Source organism: Leguminivora glycinivorella, chromosome 13 (assembly GCF_023078275.1).
Source record: "Leguminivora glycinivorella isolate SPB_JAAS2020 chromosome 13, LegGlyc_1.1, whole genome shotgun sequence".
Taxonomy (NCBI): domain Eukaryota; kingdom Metazoa; phylum Arthropoda; class Insecta; order Lepidoptera; family Tortricidae; genus Leguminivora; species Leguminivora glycinivorella.
Genome location: NC_062983.1, coordinates 12550420 through 12574926, shown reverse-complemented (window position 1 = coordinate 12574926; position 24507 = coordinate 12550420). Strand labels below are relative to the sequence as shown.

General features: G+C 36.4%; 2 protein-coding genes across 2 annotated transcripts in view; both read left to right on the top strand.

Moving 5' to 3' along the window:
* Window positions 1-24507, top strand: part of LOC125232731 (fibropellin-1-like) — a 557970-nt gene that overhangs the window by 85489 nt on the left and 447974 nt on the right. The window lies entirely within an intron of this gene.
* LOC125232732 overlaps window positions 1-24507 on the top strand; it is a 60324-nt gene that overhangs the window by 35096 nt on the left and 721 nt on the right. The window lies entirely within an intron of this gene.

The window sequence follows — 24507 nt, the reverse complement described above, 5'->3', positions numbered from 1 at the left end:
CCATCAATCAATCAATGTATTTTTTTATTTGAATGCGTAAGTCGCGGAAGGAGCTACCTTCTGAGGTGTTTCCCTTGCGCTATGACATGCGGTTCTTCAAGAAGCAGGTATTCAGCGTTACCAGAGGTGGGCAACGCATAAGTGGCTCCCCTGATGTTGCTTTATGTCCATGGGCGGCGATTGCTGCTTCCTATCAGGCGGCTAGACTGTTCGTTTGCTGCCTTTATCATTAAAAAAAAAATTTCGCCGCATATAAATGAGTTCTTACGGCGACACAACGTCTTGGGCTCCGACACCAGATCATGTCATGCCTTTCGGTCGTATCTCCAGTCAGCCTCCAGTCTCACAATCAGTACCTATAAACATTTACGTAAACATACAGGTCAGTGGGGTAAAACCAGCATACAATTTGGAATACCTAAAGTTTGAATAAAAAATAATAATTAAAGGTCTTGGGTATTCTGCATGGCCTGCAACGCAAGCCGGTCTTGCGTTGAAGACTAACAAAATATACACAATAACAAAAACATTTGAAATTTCACGACGCCGGCGGCTAGGTTCGCTGACTCTTAAATTATTTTCTCGTGTCTCTATTTTAACGCTATGGTGATAACCGCTGAGCAATATGTAACATAAAATAACAGAGAAGTCAAACAAACACTGTATACATTATTTAATTTAAATTATAAGCTCACTCGGCAAATGTTGTAAAATGTGCGAATGTAAAATGTCAACGTCTTCTATAACGAGTTTATTTTGGCACAGATGAGACATTTGTCATTGCAATATTTCAATATTTATTAACAAGGGAACTGTATGCGTAGCCAGAACAACACATTTTTGTTTGGCAAACATACGTGTCAAAATGTAATAAATGCAGCGTGTTATATCAACCCTTAGTAGTATTGTGTGAAGCGGACATGCAGATCGTACTCAATAAGTTTTGCAACCTACACTCTCTCTCCTAAAATAAGTAGTGTGCGAAAAAATAAGGTGCCGCGGGCCTTTTTCTATTTCCTTAATCGAAAGAAATTGATTTGCTTGATTAATATTGAGAATTAAAATCATAGAGCCACTAGTTGTATTAAGTTTAGATTGACTGTCACGTACAGCCAGACAGACGCACGGGTGATGCTATAAGCGTTCCGCTTCCCATTCTGAGGTACGAAACCCTAAAACTACGAAAAGTTTTTAACAAGTAGTAACGTCTACAATTGATGCTATCAAGCTTAGAATTAATTTAAATGTGGGAAATGACTGTCCTAGGCTGATACTTGTATTTTTGATTAAGTCTTAAATATTTATTGAATTCCTAAAATAATAACAAATAAAACCGGCCAAGAGCGTGTCGGGCCCCGCGAAAGTTGGTCTGGCTCTGTCGCGCCAATACGCAAGAGCGATAGAGATAGATATCTACGAGCGTTTCGTTTCGTGAGCGTTTGTGCCATTCGGCTACGCACCCTGTTGTGTAGGTGCATCGTACGTGTTTCTCCCTTATCGCAATAATTAGGAACTGAACTGCAGCGTAATGAGATCTCAATTGGGAATTAATTGCTCAAGCTTGAATTGAGCAAGACGGCAATATAGTGCTATCGCCGAAATCCTGAACTGGAAACTGCATATTATATTGGTAGGTATGCTGTAGGTGAAGTGAGATGCATATCTCAGTTTTAATCTAATAAAAACCGGCCAAGAGCGTGTCGGGCCACGCTCAGTGTAGGGTTCCGTAGTTTTCCGTATTTTTCTCAAAAACTACTGAACCTATCAAGTTCAAAACAATTTTCCTAGAAAGTCCTTATAATGTTCTACTTTTGTGATTTTTTTCATATTTTTTAAACATATGGTTCAAAAGTGAGAGGGGGGGGGACGCATTTTATTTTCCTTTAGGAGCGATTATTTCCGAAAATATTAATATTATCAAAAAACGATCTTAATAAACCCTTATTCATTTTTAAATACCTATCCAACAATATATCACACTTTGGGGTTGGAATGAAAAAAAATATCAGCCCCCACTTTACATGTAGGGGGGGTACCCTAATAAAACATTTTTTTCCATTTTTTATTTTTGCACTTTGTTGGCGTGATTAATATACATATTGGTACCAAATTTCAGCTTTCTAGTGCTAACGGTTACTGAGATTATCCGCGGACGGACGGACGGACGGACGGACGGACGGACGGACGGACGGACGGACGGACGGACAGACAGACATGGCGAAACTATAAGGGTTCCTAGTTGACTACGGAACCCTAAAAAGGTTCCGTTGAACGTAAAATTGATTTGACAGATATACTTAGGTAATTCCTCAAAGACTTCTCAGCCAAGTTCGTTTTGATTGATTGCCTGTGGTGTTGCGACGTCCCTAAAGCCTGCTTTCTAAACATATACCTAAAGAGGTTTTTTTCCTGTAGGAATCTTTAAATAAAAACATGCGAATAATACGGATGAAAAATTCTAAAGGCGGTAGCTCAAACAGTAAGTATCAATTAAATAAAATGTAATTCCATTCCTTACATTCAAGTTTTACAAAAATGTTAAATACAACGTGGAAAATAGCTCGCATGGATCATAAATACTAAGCAGCACGTATACTTTAATTAAAACTCGATGTGAAATGGAGCAGAAATCTTATCAAATGAAGATCCCGATAAAAGGCATTAAAGTTTTGACTTTGAACATCGCATCCGGCTTCTAAATTCATTTGCTCAAAAACTTCGTCAAAAGAAACTGGAAACAACATTTTCCTGATCAGTTCCGACTTTGAAACGGTTGAATAGGACTAGTTACCTAGCCAATATTACAATCGCTTACGCTTCGTAAGTGTATCGTACCTAGCTCTAATATCGCCCTTCTGAAATGCCGCGATAGAGCCAGACTACGATTCGATCGCCACGTATTGTCGACGGTTGTCATTTCGCCTAGGCCGGCTGGACTGCCAACACTCTGTTACCGATTCAGTAGTGTTTCGAATTTTAAAACGGAATGCCTCGATTGAGACATTTTATGAGAACTTGAGAAGGATAATCTCAAAAGAAAGTTCGTTGTATTATGTATTCAAGCTCTTGTTCGCGCTCGCAATGATTCTCGCTATTGCATGAACAACAAGGAAGATTGAACGTGGAAATGTTAAGATTGTCTAATGTATTTGGAATTTGTATTTGGTTCTGGTAAAATAAAATACAAGTTGTTTTGAATTGATAATATAGTGTGAGATTTTCGATTTTGTTCTTCACATTTTAACGCCGTAAAAGTGTGCAAAAGATTTATGCAAAGGGTACGAAAAATTCAAGTCGATGGGGAGATCTGCCGAAAACATCGTTAGTCGGAAACTTCGCGCAATAAAACTGAAATATTCCACGGAAAAAACAATTTATGGAACAACTTTTTTTTTTTAATTTTGTTAATGATCCCCTCGTTCGAATATGGATAGTACGTCTCTCAATATTGAGTGAAAATTGTTTGATGAATTATACTTTGACAAGCTATTTTCAAGAAGGGCTCCATACCAATGTATAAATAAAGTTATTTGAATTTTTATATTTTTCTTCTTAGAATTCTAATATTATTCACGTCAGTGAAAAGAAATGTTATAAAAAACGTCTAAATGAAATATGAAAAAAAAAACATGAAATGGGACGGCATCCAAAATTTCATATTCATTAAGAGCTTTGTGTATGTAAATCATTTATTCAGCAAATATGCCACAGGGGCACTTTTACACACCAACATTACAGAATATTAATTAAAATTAAATAAATTAAATTAATAGAAATATTGTAGAATTGTTAACAACTGATGATTGATGACGACCGGTCTGGCTCAGTCGGTAGTGACCCTGCCTGCTGAGCCGCGGTCCTGAGTTCGAATCCCGGTAAGGGCATTTATTTGTGTGATGAGCACAGATATTTGTCCCTGAGTCATGGATGTTTTCTATGTATATAAGTATGTATTTATATATTTAAGTATGTATATCGTCGCTTAGCACCAATAGTACAAGCTTTGCTTAGTTTGGGGCTAAGTTGTTCTGTGTAAGGTGTCCCCAATATTTATTTATTTATTTATTATATTTATATAACTGAAAATATTAATAGATAGACTTAGATTTGTAGCCACCTAATAACAACTTTCGGAGTAATTTGTCAATTTCGTCTATTCTTATGTATACAATATCTATTACAGTTTATATTCCAGCATGTGATAAACTCCTACTTCTCAAAATAAAATTAGTAGTGAGTTACCCGAGGTAAGCCAGAACTGAGATGGTGGAAAGACCTGGCAGTCAAGCATGGTCACGCGACAACGACCAATGCTTGTCTGCCTGGACTATAAAAATGGCGCATAATTAGCTGGAATGCTATGATCAAAAATACCAAATCGTGTAACAAATATATTTCATAATGTTAATATCCAGGGAAGAATATTCATCATCATCATCATCATTCTAACCATTAATCGCACACTGCTGAGCATAGGCCTCCCTTCGTGTACGCCACTTATCGCGGTTCTGGCAAATGCCCCGCAGTTTTTCGAATAATAGGAAGAATATTAGGACTACGTTACTATGATTAGTCCCCTGTCTTCGTAACTATTAATTTCAATAACAGATCGTTATGAGTATCTATTTGTGTACTATTTGTGTAGGGCCGCTTGTATAAGGTCAGGTCTCAAGGTAATGGGTTAAATATAGTTGACACCAAAAGGCATGCCGCGGCTAAATGCTAATGTGACCGAGTGCCGCGAGTGCAGACAAACATAAAACATTTTTAAGATGATGTTGATGAGCTCACAAGCTCATACTATTTAACATTCGGCGTCGACTTGTAACAATTTCAATACAAACAGTTTTCAGATAATGAATATAAAATAAGAGTTTTGAATGATTCACGGTTATTTTCATTAGACTTATATTGACCGGGATATAGACCGTGATTACCTTTTTGATTTTTGTCGAGCTCCCGATATTTCGACGCAGTTGCATGCATCATGATCACGGAAATTCTCCGCCTTCGTCAGTTTTCCGTGATCATGATGCATGCAACTGCGTCGAAATATCGGGAGCTCGACAAAAATCAAAAAAAGGTAATCACGGTCTATATCCCGGTCAATATAAGTCTAATGAATATAAAATATTATCTATGTATTAACTTTGTTCTTATGTGTTAACATACTTTTTGATATTAGGTGTCGAACTGTCCACTTGTAGGTAAGTATAGTTCCTGCACAGTTTTCATAAATAACATGGTGACATTGATGACTGCATACATTATACTATATTGTTTAACTGTAATTTTTATGAAGATCTGTTAACACTTTCGCTACCAAGAACCCGACTGTCGGGCACACCGCTCGTAGAAGCGTAGCCGATTACATGGGGAAACCCGTATGTAGCGAAAATGTCGTAGCGCCGCGTAGAGCCCGGTTTCGAAAGTGTTAAGTGAATAATGTAAACATTTGTAGTGCCTTTGCCATTGTAAATGTTTTTGCTTCATTAGCATTTAAAAATCGAGAACATATAAAAATTAATCCTCAAGATTGTTTTCGAACAGGCTTGATGATATCTTTTTTATCAACTCATTTAATTTACTTATTAAATTTTTCGAAATCGCGGTATCATAGGAGTTTGCGAAGTCAACAAACATACACAGAATCACAATATACAAGTGCGCAAAAAAGTAAGTTCGAAGCAAGAGGCGATAAATTAAAACACGATCGAAGGGAGTTACGAATTTCCTTTTCGCACTTGTTCCGTACGACGTTTTTCAGTACAGATGGGATCCGAAGCTTCGACCTGACATAGTATAATGAGCCACTTCTCACTGAAAAAATGTTTCAATCTCGCTTCATAAAGATCTATCTGTTTAACAAGGAGTTGTAGTCGTTTTTGTAGCAACACAATTAAATTTTATATTATTAATTATTTTATAATTTAATAAATACTTACGTGAAAACCTGCTGAGTTACGATCATTATGAGCAGTATACTAAGGCACTGGTCCCACCGCGAGCTAGTAAGCTATGAGCTATCGGCTATAAAAACGAACAAAAGATAAGCACTCCCGTGCAAATAAAAGAGACACGGCGATATTGATAGCTCACCGCTGGGCGAGTAACTATAAACATCGCCGTGTCTCTTTTATTTGCACGGGAGTGCTTATCTTTTGTTCGTTTTTATAGCCGATAGCTCATAGCTTACTAGCTCGCGGTGGGACCAGTGCCTAACAGTAAACATCACAATATACGGAGCAATCCAATTGAATTTACAACATATTTTAGCAGTGACCGCATTCGTCCTAAATTAACTAGATTATTTCCGTTGCATTGGGTTAGTCGCATGATGCGACCGCATTTATAAATTGCATCTATTCAGTCGACTTGCGAATATGAAGCGCGGCCAATGAAATCTATTTATAATGAGCCTCAGCACAGGCCGTTCAACCCGCTTCCATGGCGTATATTTTGTGGCTGTCCAGTGTCCACCGTAGAAGCGGCAAATGGAATAAATTTATTGATCGGCACTGTAGGTAGTGTAGGTGCAATACTTTATCAAAACAAGTACTAAATTGATATTATTTAATGCAGACATGAAAATATTAATATACTCATACAGAAATCTGACATTCGGATAACAAACTAAATTAAAATATATAAACTAATCAAAAAGACCTCCATGAGCTGTATCGGGTGCAAAGGTGCCCATCAAACTTGCCTCATTGCCACGTTGGATGGCAATGGACAACCTTTGCACAGTACGAGCCCGCACGAGCATCGGAGGTCCTCTCTCTTACACAATTACTTTGTACTTTTATTTGTATAAGTACGGGACAAATTATAAGTTGATATTCAAATGAATAAAGGAAATAGAATTTGACAACTGAATAAATGAAACAGAATTGATGGAATGACGAGAACACCGAGGAGGTTTAAGTCGAGGTTCTGTGGGAAAATGGAGTAAAACAAACTTTTCCTTATTGTTTTGAGTTGGGCTCGTGTAAAATGTTTCAAAACACGCCTAGCCTTCAGGCGACCATCTTGAGATTCTGTTTTCTTATAGCAGTTAAGATTTAGGCCTCTTAAGTAACAAAATAAGTTTATTAAGAAGTGTTGGTGCCCTACCGCTAAGAGAACACGAATACGGAGGTCTCTACGGAAGGGATCAAATCCTGGTGCGTTATTGAGAACTTATTTGAAACCGGATTAGGCCTAGTTTGCTATTTGGTATGGAAGATCAAAGGGCAATTGCTTTCATAAAACTAAAGACTACTTACGCAAAAAATTGGGGTTCAGTTGCCAAATCAGACCCCCCAGCTCTTATAAGCCATGGCACAATGTTGGGAAAAGTTTATTAATACCTTTGCAAAGTAGTGATAGTAAAATGTTATTAGTTTTATTCCAATGGAAATAAGTTATTTTTAATGAGAATATCGCATGATCCTAGCGGAAATAATCGTATGAAAACGTAGAAATATGAACAACCTTCTTAGAATTTAGCATAAAATCGCTTGTGTAAATTATGTTAATTAATTGGCGGGAGAATATATCGTACTTCATTTACGTTTTATAAATGTATGCGTATAATTTAAAGCGACTTCTCAAGCCAGTGATTAGGCTGCGATATTTCTGCGCTGCGGAACTCCGAGTCGCGATTGTGACACGCGTAATACCGCGTAATATGCAAATTACTGAATAAACTGGGAAACATATACTGTAATAAATACACCCATGAAATTATTAAACGTAGTCAGTTTATAATGTCAAAACGCAGTCTACATTTTCGTCGTGTGATTATGGTGAAAATGGTAAGAGATGGTCTGACTGTGTGAAGAAGTCGACTGGCGGCAGCCTATACCGTGGAGTCTACATGGCTTATGACCGCGTTCAATGGAGACACACTACTTGTGGTCGCGATCCTCAACATTGACGGAAGAAGGAAGAAAAATGGTGAAAATGTAGAATTATGGGTTACCGGGGCTAGAACGAAACGGGGCGGGACGGAGACGATGTGTATGTACACATCGTCTCCGTCCCGTGTCATAAATATTATTTTATTTATTTATTTATTTAATTCAGGCAGGCAGTTGAAAAAACAACTGATATGGCCTGTATCCTGATATCTTTTCCTAGGTTTATCTCGTATTATTATGTTTGTCTAATTTGTTCTTAAAACTGTTGATGTTGGGTGCTGAGACTACTTCCTCTGGTAGCTTGTGCCAAGGCGTGACTAGCTGACTACTCTGTTAGCAAAGAAGTGTCTAGGTATGTGGGTTGTTGTTTGACATGCAGAGTTTTTGTAGCTTTAAGTGGTGCCCTCTCAGTCGGGTATTAGTGTCTCTTTTAAGTACAGATTTGAAGTCTTCGAGGTCATAGTGTCCATTCAGGATTTTATACACTTCAATAAGATGACTATCCAAAGATTATGTGACACCTTATAAAGAAACTGTTTCTCTAATATTTAGTTTCTAATCTGATTTAATCGCTTTCTCTGTCCTTCTAAAATTGCTCAATGTGTGCAGTCATATACTGCAAAAGTTGACAAACACGACGAAATCGCTTTACAGGAACATGGCTGACAGTATTACCGGGAACCGTAACTGTAATTGCCGTACCGTACTTTGTTGGGGCTTTATTCGACATGCCAACTTTCGTGTTGATTTTTAGTTGATGTTGAAATAATTCGTTACTAATCAACTTGCTATAATGACCCATTAAAATTAGAGATCAGTAATCCTCAGGAGACAAGTTTGTTTTTTCTTTTCAATTTCAATTTCATTTGGACCAACTGAGATCATTGTTGTTAGTACGCAATTACATAATAATAAATAACTTAAACATATGGCTAGTATTCTACAAATCTAAATTATCTAACAATGTCATTAAAAAAATAGTATATAGAAATTAATTGAAAACCATGGGAGCGCAATTAAATCGATGCGTTTCGGTTCTACAGTTAATCGAATCAAGACTTGATAAAATCAACTGTTTTAGGTGTTTTTTTTACTTTTTTTATTTCTACTATTTTAATTTTATGCTATGTAACTGTACTATAAAGAAAGAAATACAAATGGCGTCTGCCGCGTCCTTAATGCCTAAACACATTCTCTTTCAGTCAACCAAAATGCTAAATATAAATTTTGTTTTTCAATGATGCAAAATTTGATGTGCATGTCGAATAAAGCCACTGGCAATTTGTCCCATATGAAGCAATATCGCGCTGGTAACGTCATTTACCGTGATATTGCTCAAATAATGGTCAACGGCAACTTTTGTAACAACGGGGTTTCGTTCAAAGGACTCCATCTGTTACATTCTAATGTAACACCTAAGAAACTATTAAGAATAGGTAATTATGCCATGAACATAGTGGTTAGATAATAAATTTTCTATTCAACCTACAAATTTCAGATGCACATGAAATTACTATTCTAAAATAAAGGCACTGCCCATGCCCCGAATTGATTAGACAGATTTCGAACATTTTAGCCAACATGCAAATCGTGAACTAGCGGACGAAACGTAACTGTCACTGTCACCACGGTTACTAATAAGTTACTAACTGTCACGCTACATGAAAGAATGATAGATACGTTTCGTTGTCGTAGCATAAGCGATTGTCTCCTTAGCGACGCGTGCAGGAAAAACACGAACCAGCCGGATTGTTATCGACGTCGCCAAAACGATTTTCTGAAGGGCGAGATATGTGGCTTACCACGTCTGAAAGGTCCGTATTCCTCAACAGCAATAAGGTCCTTTCTATCAAAAAAAATCCAACAAAAACTCTTCATTTTTGGTGCGCCAGGGGCGCGATAGTCGCAATGTCATGATAACTGACAGGCCTGATTGTCCGTTAATGCTACTGTACAAAACTTCATTTCCCTATAACCTACAGTGGTAGCTTTTTAGGATAAGTTTTAGGGTCAAATGTTTCCAATTAGGTACGTACTAACCCTTTGTTAACTGTTAGAAATACATTATGAAATTAAATTAAAACTATAAAAAGATTCTTTCTCCCGTATGCCACACAGGAAGCAGAGGGCCCTTTAGATATGGAACCCCACTTATAGCCGAAGGCTGAACGAGGTGGCACAATCGTAGCGAGGACAAAACCTTCGTTATGTCCGCGATAATAAGAGATTCGGCTTAATCATGGAGTCCTTTTGTCCGTTCTCGATTGTCTACTTACGGCTTTAAAGCGTGTGAAAAACTCTCGTGCAATTTTTGCTACTTTATAATAAATAATATCAATTCAGTAATGTTTATTTGTTTTTGTTATTTGTGTATATGCATGTATTATTAAAATAATAACTTCTTATTTTTTCTATTTTATAACACAGAAAATTATAATTGAAATTTTAAATACAAGAACTACCTACATCGGAAACAAAAAACTGAATAGCCATATGTACTCGCATTAAATTTGCATTAGAGGTCTTTACTTTTTATTGCACATTCTAATTGCACATTTCGCCTGAATACGTTCGTTATGTCTGTATAAAAACTACATACTATTGAAAAAAGTTTAATTGTAACCATTGTAGAATTGGTGAGTGTAAAACGAAACTAATTTGAGAGTTAGGGTGCGAAGCGAACAGTGCGAGCCAGCACAAGCGTTGCGGGTCCGTGCGGAATGCAAATGAACTAACTGAATTACTGCCGTATTGTTTTAGGTTTTTGTGAGGCTTACACTTGTAAATGAACGTTTTAACTTTGTTTTTCGATTAATTAATTGTTAATGATTGTTGGATTTATTGATTGAAGTGATTCACGAAAGCAATGTATGTGCATGAGACGTAATGATTTAATGATACACCTTGTTTGCCTTATAATAATCCTGCTTAGTCAACGAACTCATATAGGCACAATCGCTGTGCTTAGTAAACTTTTAGAGTGTCTATAGAAACTACAAATGGCCTTACGCTAGGTAGGTATGCTTATATTTTGAGCTTTAACCAAGTACAGTGAGTTGCATAAGTACATGGCAAATTTACGAATGAATTCATTCATAAATTCTCCATGCAATTTCGCAGAAAAATGTAATGGAAGATCACAAATAAATAGATAACTTGTTTTTATTCATTGTACTTAATATGATTTACGACTTTTACGAGTAATTAGAGCAAGACGACATCGCCGCTCCGCATTTGTGCTAATGTTGTTCTTATAAAGTTTTATCATTCGTTTTATTGATAAAAAGAAAGCAACGAATGTTTATATAATAGATTGCACGAGAATCGTTTATCCATACTAATATTATAAATGGGAAAGTGTGTGTCTATTTGTTTATCCGTCTTTCACGACAAAACCGAGCCACGAACTGACGTGATTTTTTAAGTAGGTAGATAGTTGAGGGGATGGAGAGTGACATAGGCTACTTTTTGTCTCTTTCTAACTCGAGCGAAGCCGGGGGCAAAAGCTAGTTCTCCATATAACCTAAATGTACATAACAGGCGGCTAAACTAGACGACCTATCCGAAACAGTCGTTGACACTAAGTGGCGATCAAAACTCAACTGACTCTGTCCTGAAGATTATGAAGATATGGATGAGCGATAGAAAAATAAAATAACTATGATATTAATATGCTACGGAGCGTTACCGATTGGAAACTTGTATATGCACCCTGGCCAAGTGGCCACCCTGGGTACCGAGACAACGTCACAACCGCTTAAAAAAGCTTCGTTAGTGTATCGTTAGCTAGCTCACTCTATTGCTCTACCGAATTTAGGCGATAGAAAGAACTAGTTACGATTTTTTGGTTTTAATATATGTACTGACGTGATCGCTTGGACAGGTCCAAGCAAATCCACGGAAGACCAGCGGCAAAATACCTGGTAGGTAACTTGACAAAATGCTGGGGAGACCTTTTCAGTGACGTTAATATCAATACCTATTAATAAATGTGTATCATAAATAGACATAAGGAATCTTGTTAACATCCTGAATAAATTATTTTCTTTCTTTCAATTGAGCGATGATTTCTTTGCAATTACACTTATTACACTTTGCTTTACTTATCTCGAACGTAGTTACATATTCTTCCCTTCCCTCTTTTGCTTCTCTGTGTCTGCCAAGTACAAAATATTAAATGTAAGGTATTTAAGTAGGCCGTAGAAAAATCCAGAGCACACATTGCGAAAAGTTTTGCGACGCAATGAATGCAAATTCCGGGTGGGGTGAATGTTAAGGCGACCCTGTTTTTTATACTAATGGCTTGAGTATACGGATCGGAAATACTCGAAGTATGTAAATACTTTTGTATCATGTTATTTGATCAGTAAAATGTCTGATAGCTGTTTGTTGAAGAATGTTTAGGAAAGACCGAGGTGAGTTGTGACAGAGGAGAGTTGTGACAACGTCGATTTTTGGTGACTTGACATTAACTAGGCACTTGGCACTAAGGGCCACTTGCGCCAACGAAAATGGACCCTCCATACCCAACCCGAGGATTAGCAGACCATTTTATATGGAATTTGACAGATAAGGGCCCACTAACCCTGAGTTAAATGGTTGGTGCAAGTGGGCCTAACAGGATTATTAATTCAAGTTTTGGGCTTGCAAACGTGCGCTATTGCGAACTTGCTGATGGTTAATAAGTTGCCAAAATTGACTTTGTCACAACTCGCCCCTGTCACAACCCACCTGGGTTTCCTAATGGTATTGTAAAATATAAAGCTTGCACAATTTTTTTAATGAAAATATTGTCAAAGATTAATGTAAAAAACATCTACAGAACAAGTTCCATAGACCAGTAACAGTTGAAGATTACTAAAGGTTAAGCAGAATCTTGCGAAATCGGAAACAGTGAAATATTCATATTTGAAACGTCAAACTGTCAAGCCCAGAATATAACAAGCAAACAACTGCCAATTCTTTCAAGGAACAATTACGCTATTTTAAAATATTCATCGCAAATACGATTTTTACCTTTTGAGTTACTTCCATAGCCTTTGAGTAGGTAAAATCAACTTTCACAAATGTAAACGCACTGTTTAGCTGCGCAAATTAATTAGGGCTTGGAGTCTAAGAACAAATTAAATTACTTTCATAGAAAATATTTTAACTTGTTATTTTAAGTAGTAACACTACTATTATGTTCTAAACATTAAATAAATGTCATATACAAAGAAAAAGTGACCAAAGCCTCCAGTGCTCCGAGCTGGAATCGAACCAGCGTACTCCGCTTACCGGGCGAATGCCAGAACCACTCGGCTATCGGTCCACGAAAGCAAGGGTCGAAATTTCTAAGTATATGACATTTCCGAAGGCTCGTGGCGCCCTCTGGCCATCCCTGAGGTAGAACAGCTAGCTTGTAATCACCTGAGTTGATTCGGCTAGGAGGTCGAACCATACTGTTCTACCTCAGGGATGGCCAGAGGGCGCCACGAGCCTTCGGAAATGTCATATACTTAGAAATTTCGACCCTTGCTTTCGTGGACCGATAGCCGAGTGGTTCTGGCATTCGCCCGGTAAGCGGAGTACGCTGGTTCGATTCCAGCTCGGAGCACTGGAGGCTTTGGTCACTTTTTCTTTGTATATGACATTTATTTAATGTTTAGGGCTTGGAGTTTCATATCAAATAACAAATAAATCATAGTTAAATTAATCTGATTTTAAGTTTGTAAGTAATAACGTTAATGACAGTTGCCATGACGGGTAGTTCCAAGAGAAAAGATTGCCGGATTGAATTGTAATTTATTCGTGCTAATCTAAGCTTGAAAATCTCCAGAACTGTCTTGTTGGGGAGATCTAAAAAACTTGTTAAACAGCAAAAATACTAAACGCAGAGAAAAGTCAATGTTACCAAACATTGACTTTTCTCTGCGTTCAGTATTTTTGCTTTTTAAAGCCCTAGTACAAATTAGCAAGTGTTCACCCCTACCAGGGCCACAGGAATGAGTGCGGGGTTCAGATATTTGAGTTGGCGCCGCGGGAGCAGGCGGTGGGAGGGTTATAGGCGCTCGTCTTGGAGAATTTTAATTAACGCGAGATTTTCTTTTAATGCAACAATGCGGCGTACGTCTGGGAGGCTTGTTAAGTCCCGTCAAAAAGCTAAGGTTACGCGGAGTCTGGTGATGTTTTTATTTTGTAAATTACGCCATTTTATTCCTAGGGTTCTTTTGTTTTTGTGGTCGGAGATTAAGTAATCTCCGGTTACTTAGGTTTGACGGAAGTTAAAGATGATTTTTGAAAGGTGTTTTATGCTACACCTATTGCTTGTGCTTTTGACCGAGTAGCAGCAGGTAGTCGTTTCTAAAGGTGAATAATTAATACAGTTACGATTTATTTACTAAAACCTCGAAGACTATAAGTACAATTAAATTAATATCAAGTTTTGGATTTCAGTAGAAATGCAAAAAGTCCCAAATTCAAAATCGGAATCTGAATAGGTTTCGGTCAGAAGGGGAATTGTACTAATTCAAGTACCTACTTTTCTTAAGCTCTACCATAAACTCTGGATCCACCACGCCACTGCAGTAAGTTAGGTTATCGCTTTGACCATACCTATGCAATTTCCTATTAATTTACGGATTACTGGCTGCATTGATTAAAATTAATATGGTGTTAGACAAGTAGGTAAATTCTTATTAGGCAAATATGTTTTTTTAACTACATATTATAAAATATCCCACTTAAGAACAGTGGGACAATGTGGGCTAATAATAAGACCCGAGAGTTTAAAGACGGAGAAACAAATAATAATAATATTATAAAATGTACTTCGTACAGCTTGCTGTAGGTAAAAAAAGTAAATATTTTAGTGTATTTATTTCTACTTATTACATGTAAATACATACAAATAAATACTTACATGTAAATTAAGTAACTAAAACGACTAAAGTTATCTATAAGATTACTATCATTTAAATACTTACATGTAAATTAAGCAACTAAAACGACTAAAGTTATCTATAAGATTACTATCATTTGTGATTTAAGTAATACGAGTGTCTACATGTAAATATTATTAATAAAACAGCTATTTTCAAATTAAAAACTTTCCACAATCTCAATATTTTCCAGACATTTTTTTAAATTCCATCCTTTGGGTATTAGCAGCTTAACTTAATCGTCCCAGGAAGTGTACAAAAAATGCTAAAATCTTCAGGAAAACATTTTCTGAAACTATTTTCTCTTTGAATATTATGTAAGTTAACTCGTTCAGTGGCTTCTCGCTTCTGTAGTTCATTTTTCATTAGGTACAGTCAGCACCAAAAGTGGCGGATCAGCATTTTGTAATCGCTAAATAAAGACATAAAAATTAAACACACGCACATGAAACTGCATAAGTTTCAGTGCTACTCTTGGCAATTAAAAGGTTTAAAGAAAATTAATATGTTAAGCTGCGTTTTCACTTAGTGTTCTGAACAGTTCTGAGCGAGCATCCGTTCGTTTGTGCACCGATAAAAGTATGGAAGTCAAGTGTTTTTATATGCGCACGAACGAACGAATGCTCGCTCAGAACTGATAAGTACACTAAGTGAAAATGTAGCTTTATATTGTAATGACAGGTGTAATACAGGCGTAGGCGCAGGTGTAGGCTGCGAACTGTACAGAATCCATACTAATATTATAAGTGGGAAAGTGTGTGTGTCTATTTGTTTGTCCATCTTTCACGGCAAAACGGAGCGACGAATTGACGTGATTTTTTAAGTGGATATAGTCAAAGACATGGAGAGTGACATAGACTACTTTTTGTCTCTTTCTAACCCCCCAAGTCCCTGAAATGGGGGGTGGAAGTTTTTATGGAGCATTCCGCAATTTTTGAACTTAATGCGTGTGAAGCTGCGGGCGAAAGCTAGTTATCTATATTTAGAAAAGTTGTTTATGCAGGCAAGTATGGTCGCGCGATAAATGATGAAACATCTATTTGTAAGTGTGATAGGGACAGCCAGATGTTTTATCATTTATCGCGCGAACATACTTGCCTGCCAAGATGTCAAATACGTGTGTTGCGTTATTTTATCCGCTAGGTACTTTTGATGCTAACCGTACCAAGCTACTGTGGTGGTTACTGACGAAAGTACATGCCTTTCTAATTAAAATACTTTGAGGGAACCTACGCCTCAAAAGAATGCGAGCCGAAATGAGGTCGGCAACTTAATACACCTACTGAGATATGTTAAGTATGGAAATGTGAGGAGAGGGATATGAAATTCTTTAAGGACGGCTTAAAGCTCTTTCGATGCGTAGCTCTACATGATTGAGTCGGAGAAAATATTAGGTAAGTTATAAAAGAACATGATCCTACGACTCCTACGTTCGATCACAATAACACCAGTTTAGGAATACATTATTTTAAAAAAAACCTATGAAAAAAAGATTTTGGAATGACTTATGGTTACGCTATGCTTGGATTGGTTGGAGATGGGCACTTGTGAAGTTTTTGACAAGTGAGTGAATTATTATATTACCTAATTGTTATAAAAAGTTCAACAACAAGATTTACATAATTATTTTAAATGAAGCTCAATAATATTGGCGTGAATTAGAGACTTATTGTATATTATATATTTATTGACAAAGATATTCTGGTAGTAGTTTTCTAAATTATGATCGTTTTCGTGTGGCTTTTTATAGGAACCATCTACACTACTAATGCATTTAAATTTTTGAATATTGAGATTAAATTAAATAAAAATGAGGAAATGTAAAGAAAAGCTGTTAGGTGACGTCACGATACCGCGGTCCCCTTTTCTCTTTTAAAAAGTAAAATTATTTTGTAAAACTATGACTAATTACATAATCATTATACCATTGTTTCTTCAAAGTTGTCCTATTTACAGTTATTGCATTCAATTATGAAACTCTTGTTGAGTGAACTCGCTAACGAGAACATATTTTATTATTTGCGTTTTTTGCACCTTCCATTCGTTTCCCAGGTTTCGCTTCAGTCTCGTTACAACTAATCGTAGCTATAAAAAGTTTTGATTTCCATTGCGGTTGCGGTCAACAGTGAATTTCTATTTTTATGTCCCAGACCAGCATTCTACAGCAATCAATAAAAATAATTATTACTTATAGTTTTATAACCGGTGTGAGCAATCATTTATTTATTTGATCATTGTAAGCAGGAATAAATTTAATTGTGAGGGAAATGTCTGATTTCAATCGAAATCAACATTCAACTGTGTTTGGATTACATTGCGGGCTGACTTATATTGTACCTACCTTTAAATCAAATTTTAATTTTAGTTCTAAGTAGGTACCTATTTAAAAGATTAATTATTGTAGGTACAGTTCTTATATCCTATACTAAGCATCGTTAAAAGATTCGCCCGTATTAGATTTACATTACACATTACACGCGTAGTACATACATTAGTACCTACATAGTTCAAATTTATTTTCCTTTTTTATAAAACACCAAAAAAGGCTCATTTTCGAGCGATTCTCTTAGCCTCAGACACGCTGTAGTTAATTACTTATCTAGACTTTTTACAGAAGGTTACAAAAAATGAGTGTTTATATTGGCCGGAAAGAACAAAGGATTCCTAACTAATGGAGACTAATGAACAGACCGCTCCATCTGGGGTGAGAATTTTTATAGCAATTGCTGCGTATTTTTATTTTGTACTTGAAAGAGCGTTAACACAGCTTTTCTATAGGTAGGCGACACAAAAGCTCGAAAACACAGAGTCAGGGTACTAGATATAAGTACATATGTTTAAAAAATCAAATAAAGATAAAGTTCTGTATGCATGTATGTATTAAATTAATATTTATTAAACTTACTTAAATACAACCAAAGAATCAGTGACAAAATATTTGAAAGATGAAATAAAATCATGAAAAAATTTCGTTGTAAAAAAAATTGCTTGTTTTGCGGTATTTATTTACTTCAAATTGAGAAACTGAGCTTTCTCAAAAGGTTACTTACATAACTTACAAGAACCAAGAATAACAAAAATTACATACAATTTCCTTGACGTTCTATATCGAGTAACACATTAAAAGCTCAAGGGTACCTACACACACACATACACACTAGAGAGTGCGAATCAGAGAGCAGCAATCGCATGAATTTATTCCATCGTTCCAATTTCAAACGTTGGCGTTGCGTGGGAAGATACCCTTGCGTTGTCCGCATAACATTTGCTCGTATGAAGCGATTTGCTTCGTCATTCTGCTAAGGAATGAATTCGTTAGATTTGGCAACACAATAAGATCTTGGTGTTTTAACAGTGTGGTGCATGAATGAATTTACGTATGTGAATCTCAAACTATATGGCCTTTTACGACTATAAGCCTGTGAATATTGTGATTTATAAACTGGATTTAAATTATGGTTATGATATTAAACTGACAGACGTTTTCCTGAACCTAGTTTATGATCAGTATCTATCTGTCACCCAACTATCTACTTATCTTCTATCTAAATATATAAAAGAACAAACTGAATCATTGACATATAAAATCACAGCCGAAACTAGAGATTCCAAATTTGACGAAGGGTCTTTAGAAGAAGTAGAGGAGCACGAAAAAAGGATTTTTCAAAATTCAACTCCTAAGGGGGTGAAATGGAGGTCCAAAATTTGTATGGGAAAATAGACTACGACGCGGGCGAAGCCGCGGGAAAAAGCTAGTGAAACATAATACGTAAATTAGGTGACCAGTTTCTGTATCTAAAAGTAAACTAAATTAAACCGGTGAGCTAACAAGCAACGCACTAAATTGACCGCCGTCTGTCTTTGCTTTAAAACGTTTTCGCAAATAGTTTGAGGCGGGAAACGTGCGCGGAATGCAAAACTACCTTTGCTTGATATTCGATATACTCGTGTCATTTTAAAGCGTGTTATTATAGTACGTACCTAAAACGGCTCTAAAATAGAAGCTGCGTTTATAACAGTAATAATGTTTGGAGATTTAGTAATAACTAAATCGCTGTAGGCTATAACTAACTAACTATATTTTGGCTCAGTGATCCAAAGTGAAACTTGATCTCTAAAAGGAGAGCACGCCACTGATTCGATCCTGCGCAGCCTCTTGCCAGGCATTGACTTAAGCTGACGCAGCCGCCTATAATTACGTTAATATTTTTTCATCACCTCATTCATTGATTTAGGTCCTATAGTAATATATAAGTCGCCCCTTATTCAAAAAAAAAACCGGCCAAGTGCGAGTCGGACTCGCCCACCGAGGGTTCCGTACAAACTTTCTTTCAAACTACCTAGTAAAAATAATCTCATATTTTCATATAACTCTAATGACTAGAAGACAAAAGTATAGGCACTAATGAGTATTATTGTGTATAGCGCCATCTCCCGGTCAATTTGCTAAGTAATTTGCGCGACTTGGTTTTTTAGGGATAATTCTTTATAATGTTAACCGATTTAAACAGTTTTTACTTTATTGGACAGAAGATGGTTTACGTAACATCTCGTATTAATTTGAAGTACGATATACATCCGCAAGGGTGGGTAAATTGAAAGTAAAAATCTGAAAAGTTTTTTGTGAATTAAAAAAAAAGTATTAAAAATACAAACACGATTATATTTTTCCTGTAATATTTAGCATAAAACCAATGTTTACTAAAATTTTCATAATTTTTCGTTGGTAAACTTCGGAGATAAGGGGGGGGAACGGTATTTTTTTTTTACATTTTCCTTCAAAATTCTTTTTTTTTCCACAACAAAAAAATTATAAAAAATAGCTTATTTACGTTCAATTTGAGCTCTTTCCAACGATACCCCACTTGACCTAGTAACTTGAAATTTACAGTTTGCCCCCCTTTCATTTTGGCCATTTTCTACAATTAAAATTAATATATTTAAAAAAATATACTTTCTATTTGTAGAGGTTTACAATGTTCATAACTATTCCAAATTTCAAGTTGATAGCATTAGTAGTTCTCGAGATATTTAGGAATGTGACAGACGGACAGACAGACGGACAGAGTCGCACCATAAGGGTTCCTGTTGTACCTTTTTGGTACGGAACCCTAAAAACATAGCATGCTAAAGAAAGTTCTGAATTCAAAAGCACAACATTTTTATTTTATTTTATTGGTATTATTGCCCTGGATCTCACGAGGCTATAGAATACAATTTTAGGCATGTATTTACTCTTGCGTTAGAATACAATCAGTCGGTAATACGTAAAAAAAAAATACCTAGTCATTTTAATCAAAGAAAATTCCCGTCAAAGAACGAGTCTCAAAGTGGCAGCAACTACACTATTCAAAACGTACTCTACTTGACAGCAAGATAAACGCAAATTCGCGTCTTCATTGAAAATAATGAGGTGTTCCAAGTCGTTCAGGAAATTTGTCGTGCAGCCGAAAGCCTCCTGTCCCTCGCTCATTATTAATGGCTGAGAGATGTCCTGGATCGCTCAAGATAATAAAGAACTCTCCAAATGACTCTTTTTTGGGGCCCGGCGCCGAATTGAAAAACCACGGCCATTCTGCCAGTCACAGGTTAAAGCTTTGCTGATAAAATCGAAGGAAAATTGACCCATACGCATTGAAAGATTGGTTTAAGTATCGGAGAAGGTCATATATAATATAGTTCATTGCGTATAGTATTTTTGTGTATACCTGTTATAGACGATTGCTCTATCCCTATAAGTTATTGATGTTTTAGAATACGTTCATTGATAGCTGAAAGTCCCGGAAAAAGATATTAATTGTATGGAGAAAGTGAACAGCGCCCCCGATAGTTACAAAAACCACAGTTAAGTACATACATTTTGCGTTATCTCTCTATTTTAACATTCATAAGTTAGCTCTAAAGAGTTTAAAACAAACACACTTAACTTTTTAGACTTAGCTCGTTTTAACGGATACATTTTATGAAGCGTTTAAATGCTTGTTATTTTTATTTATTACTAGCTTTTGCCTGCGGCTTCGCTCGCCTATCCACTTCCACTCCACGTCATTTCGTCGCTCCGTTTTGCCGTGAAAGACGAACAAACAAACAGACACACACACACACACACACACACTTTCCCATTTATAATATTAGTATGGATGCCTACTTAGTAGTAGTAGTAGTAGTAAACACTTTATTGCACAGAACAAATTAGAAAGAAAGAAAGAAAGAAAATAATTTTATTCAGGACGTGAACAATATTCCTTACGTCTATGATACACATTAATAGGTATTGTAATAACGTCACTGAAAAGGTATCCCCTCAGCATTTTGTCTTCCGTTGAGATCTGTCAAATTACGAGTACAGTGAATAATTATAATGGCTATGTGCAAAGGCGAGCTTATCCCTTTAATGCATCTCTTCCTTAAAGCTTTAGCAATAACCAAATTTGGATTGCATGCATCATTCTAATTTTATTACCTCATCAATTATTAAAAAAAAAAACATACTAAGGCACTGGTCCCACGGCGAGCTAGCAAACTATGAGTTATCGGCTATTTGTGCGACAAAAGATAGTCGTTGCCGTGTAAACAAAAGAAAGAGATGTATTATAGCTGAGCTATTGACTATTTTATAGTTCATCGCTCAGCTATAATACATCTCTTTCTTTTGTTTACACGGCAACGACTATCTTTTGTCGCATAAATAGCCGATAGCTCATCGCTTTACTAGCTAGTGGTGGGACCAGTGCCTTAGGCTATACTCAAATATATTGTGGCAACGAAGGTGGCTAACACAGGTAGTAGGTAGTAGATACCTATATGTAATTTACATATGTTGTGAGTCTGATAAACTATTTTCAATCAGGTCATACAGATCGCAGACCAAGTTTCACAAATCGGTGCCGCGGTGTCGGTGATGACGAGTTCCGATCGGAAATGGAGGCGCGTGCCTTCAGGGAGTTTGTGTACATTATATAGAAAATAGTGCGATCTGCACGGGTAGCATGGTCGCGCGATAGACGATAAAATATCAGGCCGTCCCTATCGCACTATTAGTAAGTGCGATAGGGACGGCCAGATGTTTTATCATTTATCGCGCGACCATAATTGCCTGCCTGAGCGGTCTAAAATTGCAATAATATTTGTGGGAAATATGAGACTTAAGTAATATCCTGAACACTTTATATTATGCTAAATAATTCGAGAAAAATATCGAGAACTATTATTAAGCAAAGAGTGTCCTCAGGGTTAGAAATCCTTCCTTGGGGGACACTCTGCTCGTTTAGCTGTTCACGGCTAGAATCAATCACTTTCCCTTTTTTATTTATTTATATAATAAACGATACTGATAGACAGTAGCATAACTTTAAAAAACTTTTTGATGAGTTCATTATTTCTTTACAAAGCCGCTTAAAAGCGCGTACCTACCCACAGCTATAGAGAAATTACTTTTCTTTAAAATTAATGTTTCTTTTAAAAGCCCAGGGAATGTAAATAATGGAAGATCTCCATAAACTTATAGAAAGGGTGAAGTTTTATATCGTGTATCTTTTTAGTCGACCAAGCAGCCGTTGTGAGAGAACGACGCTGGACGAAGACTCTTTCGGGAAATGAAAATATTATGTGGAGATAAAATCACGACAGAGAAAAGTTCGCTAAGTAGAAGGACGACTCGAATACAGAATGAAATGAAACAAGATGTGACGTAGAAATAAGATGCTCGATTTGATTTGATTTATTTATATCATAATATTAAATAATTTAGAATGTTTTGACGGCTCAATAACTTGAATCTGGTACTAGTACATTGCCAACTAGGTAGGTAAGTACAAAGAAAGTAAAGTGAAACCGATCGGTTGCTCAAAAATACAGCAAAAAACAATCGTTCTTGAACCGACTAAAAGGGGGTTAAGGTTATTTGCAAAAATATTTCAGCCAGTTTAATCATCCTGTTGCTTTTATAGTATTAGATGACCTTGTTATGCGTATACAAATAACTATGGGAAATTATTAATATTTATTTATTAAATAGTTTCCTTCTTTGTGCTTCCTGCCCAGCAGTGGGACACATTATATTAGGCTATAAAAAAAGCTCCCTAATAAGTTTGGTTTCTTGTTTAAAAATGGTTGAAATTCTCTCGTGCACAATAACGATCCTTTATGAACGAGTTTCGACCCCACGTAAACAAAAATACATTTTTAATACAGTTGCTCAAAAAGTGCCCGTTTTTTGGCTGTTTAGCGTGCGAGAAGTTGTATTTTACGAACTAGTGCGTAAAAAGTATACGTTCCATTTTACGACTACTTACCGAGCTGTTTTCATATAAGTCTAGTTTACTACGACGGAATAAAACTACAAACATACTACTAAGTGATTAATATTTAAAACGTTCATATTTCATATGTAATTGTTTACTTTTAGTCATACTAAACAAAATTTATGAAAATGGTTTATACTTTGAAAAAACCGGTCATAATGAGTCGTGTAAACAGAACATGATTGGAACGAAACGAGTCTTCTACTGTCAAAGTAGAGGCGTCTACCATGTTTTAACTTAATGCACGTTCAAAAACCTCAATATGTTACGCGATTTGTCATAATTATTTTACGTTATTTGCAATACGTCGGGGCATAAATGGATCGATTAAATTAAAATGTAGGTAGTTGTACATTAAACAATCGTCCCAAATCGTAAATGTTTATGTTTTTATGGTACTCAATGAAATAAATTATCTTAGATGATTAGCAAACTCGAAAATATGCACGCAAGTTTAAAAGCTTCATAAATACGCCTTTGAATTGTCAAATTAATCCGTCAATGTCCATGCGAAAATTGATAGTTCGGATTGTTTTATTTCGTTGTAGTAGTGTTTTTTCGCAACTGTATTAAAAAACGTCGTTCGTCACACGTGCGAGAATGTCATTCTTCACTCGTCCCGAGATTTGCCACTTCTCGCACTTATAACGAAATGTACTATTTCGTAACTAAGCAAGTACATGTTGATATTGTTGATGTTTATAATTCCCTGTTATGTATGTAACGGTTGATACCCGCACATGTATAATATTGGGTTGGTAAGAAAGTAATGAGCGATCGATTGAATTCCACATAAAATTTTTGAGAGAGTTCTAGAATCTTCTATGGTCGAAAGTATATAAAGGGCGAGTCGCACAGTTTCTCGTCAGTCATTCACTAGCTGTCGCCGAGCTAATATAAGGAAGAAAATGGACGAATTAAAAGTGCATGTAAGGCATTGCTTACTATATGAATTTCAGTCTGGCCATTCAGCCGCCGAAGCAGTGCGTAATATATGTCAGCGTGTTGCTCCTGAAGTTGTGTCTGAGGCCACGGCGAAACGATGGTTCCAGCGGTTTCGTAGTGGCGACTTTTCATTATCAGATCAACCTAAGTCTGGTCGACCGGTGAAGATTGATGTAGCCAAATTAAAAACCTTAATTGAAGGAGATCCGAGGCTAACGAGTCGTACTCTTGCTACCGAGTTAGGCTGCTCTCATGTCACCATAGAAACACATTTACACGAGTTGGGAAAAAACTACAAATACAGTGTTTGGATACCGCACGAACTTGATAGAGATCAACTAAACCGCCGTGCCGATATCTGCATACAACTTCTGTCTTTTCGCCGCAAATTCAACTGGTTGGACCATCTTATCACTGGAGATGAAAAATGGGTCT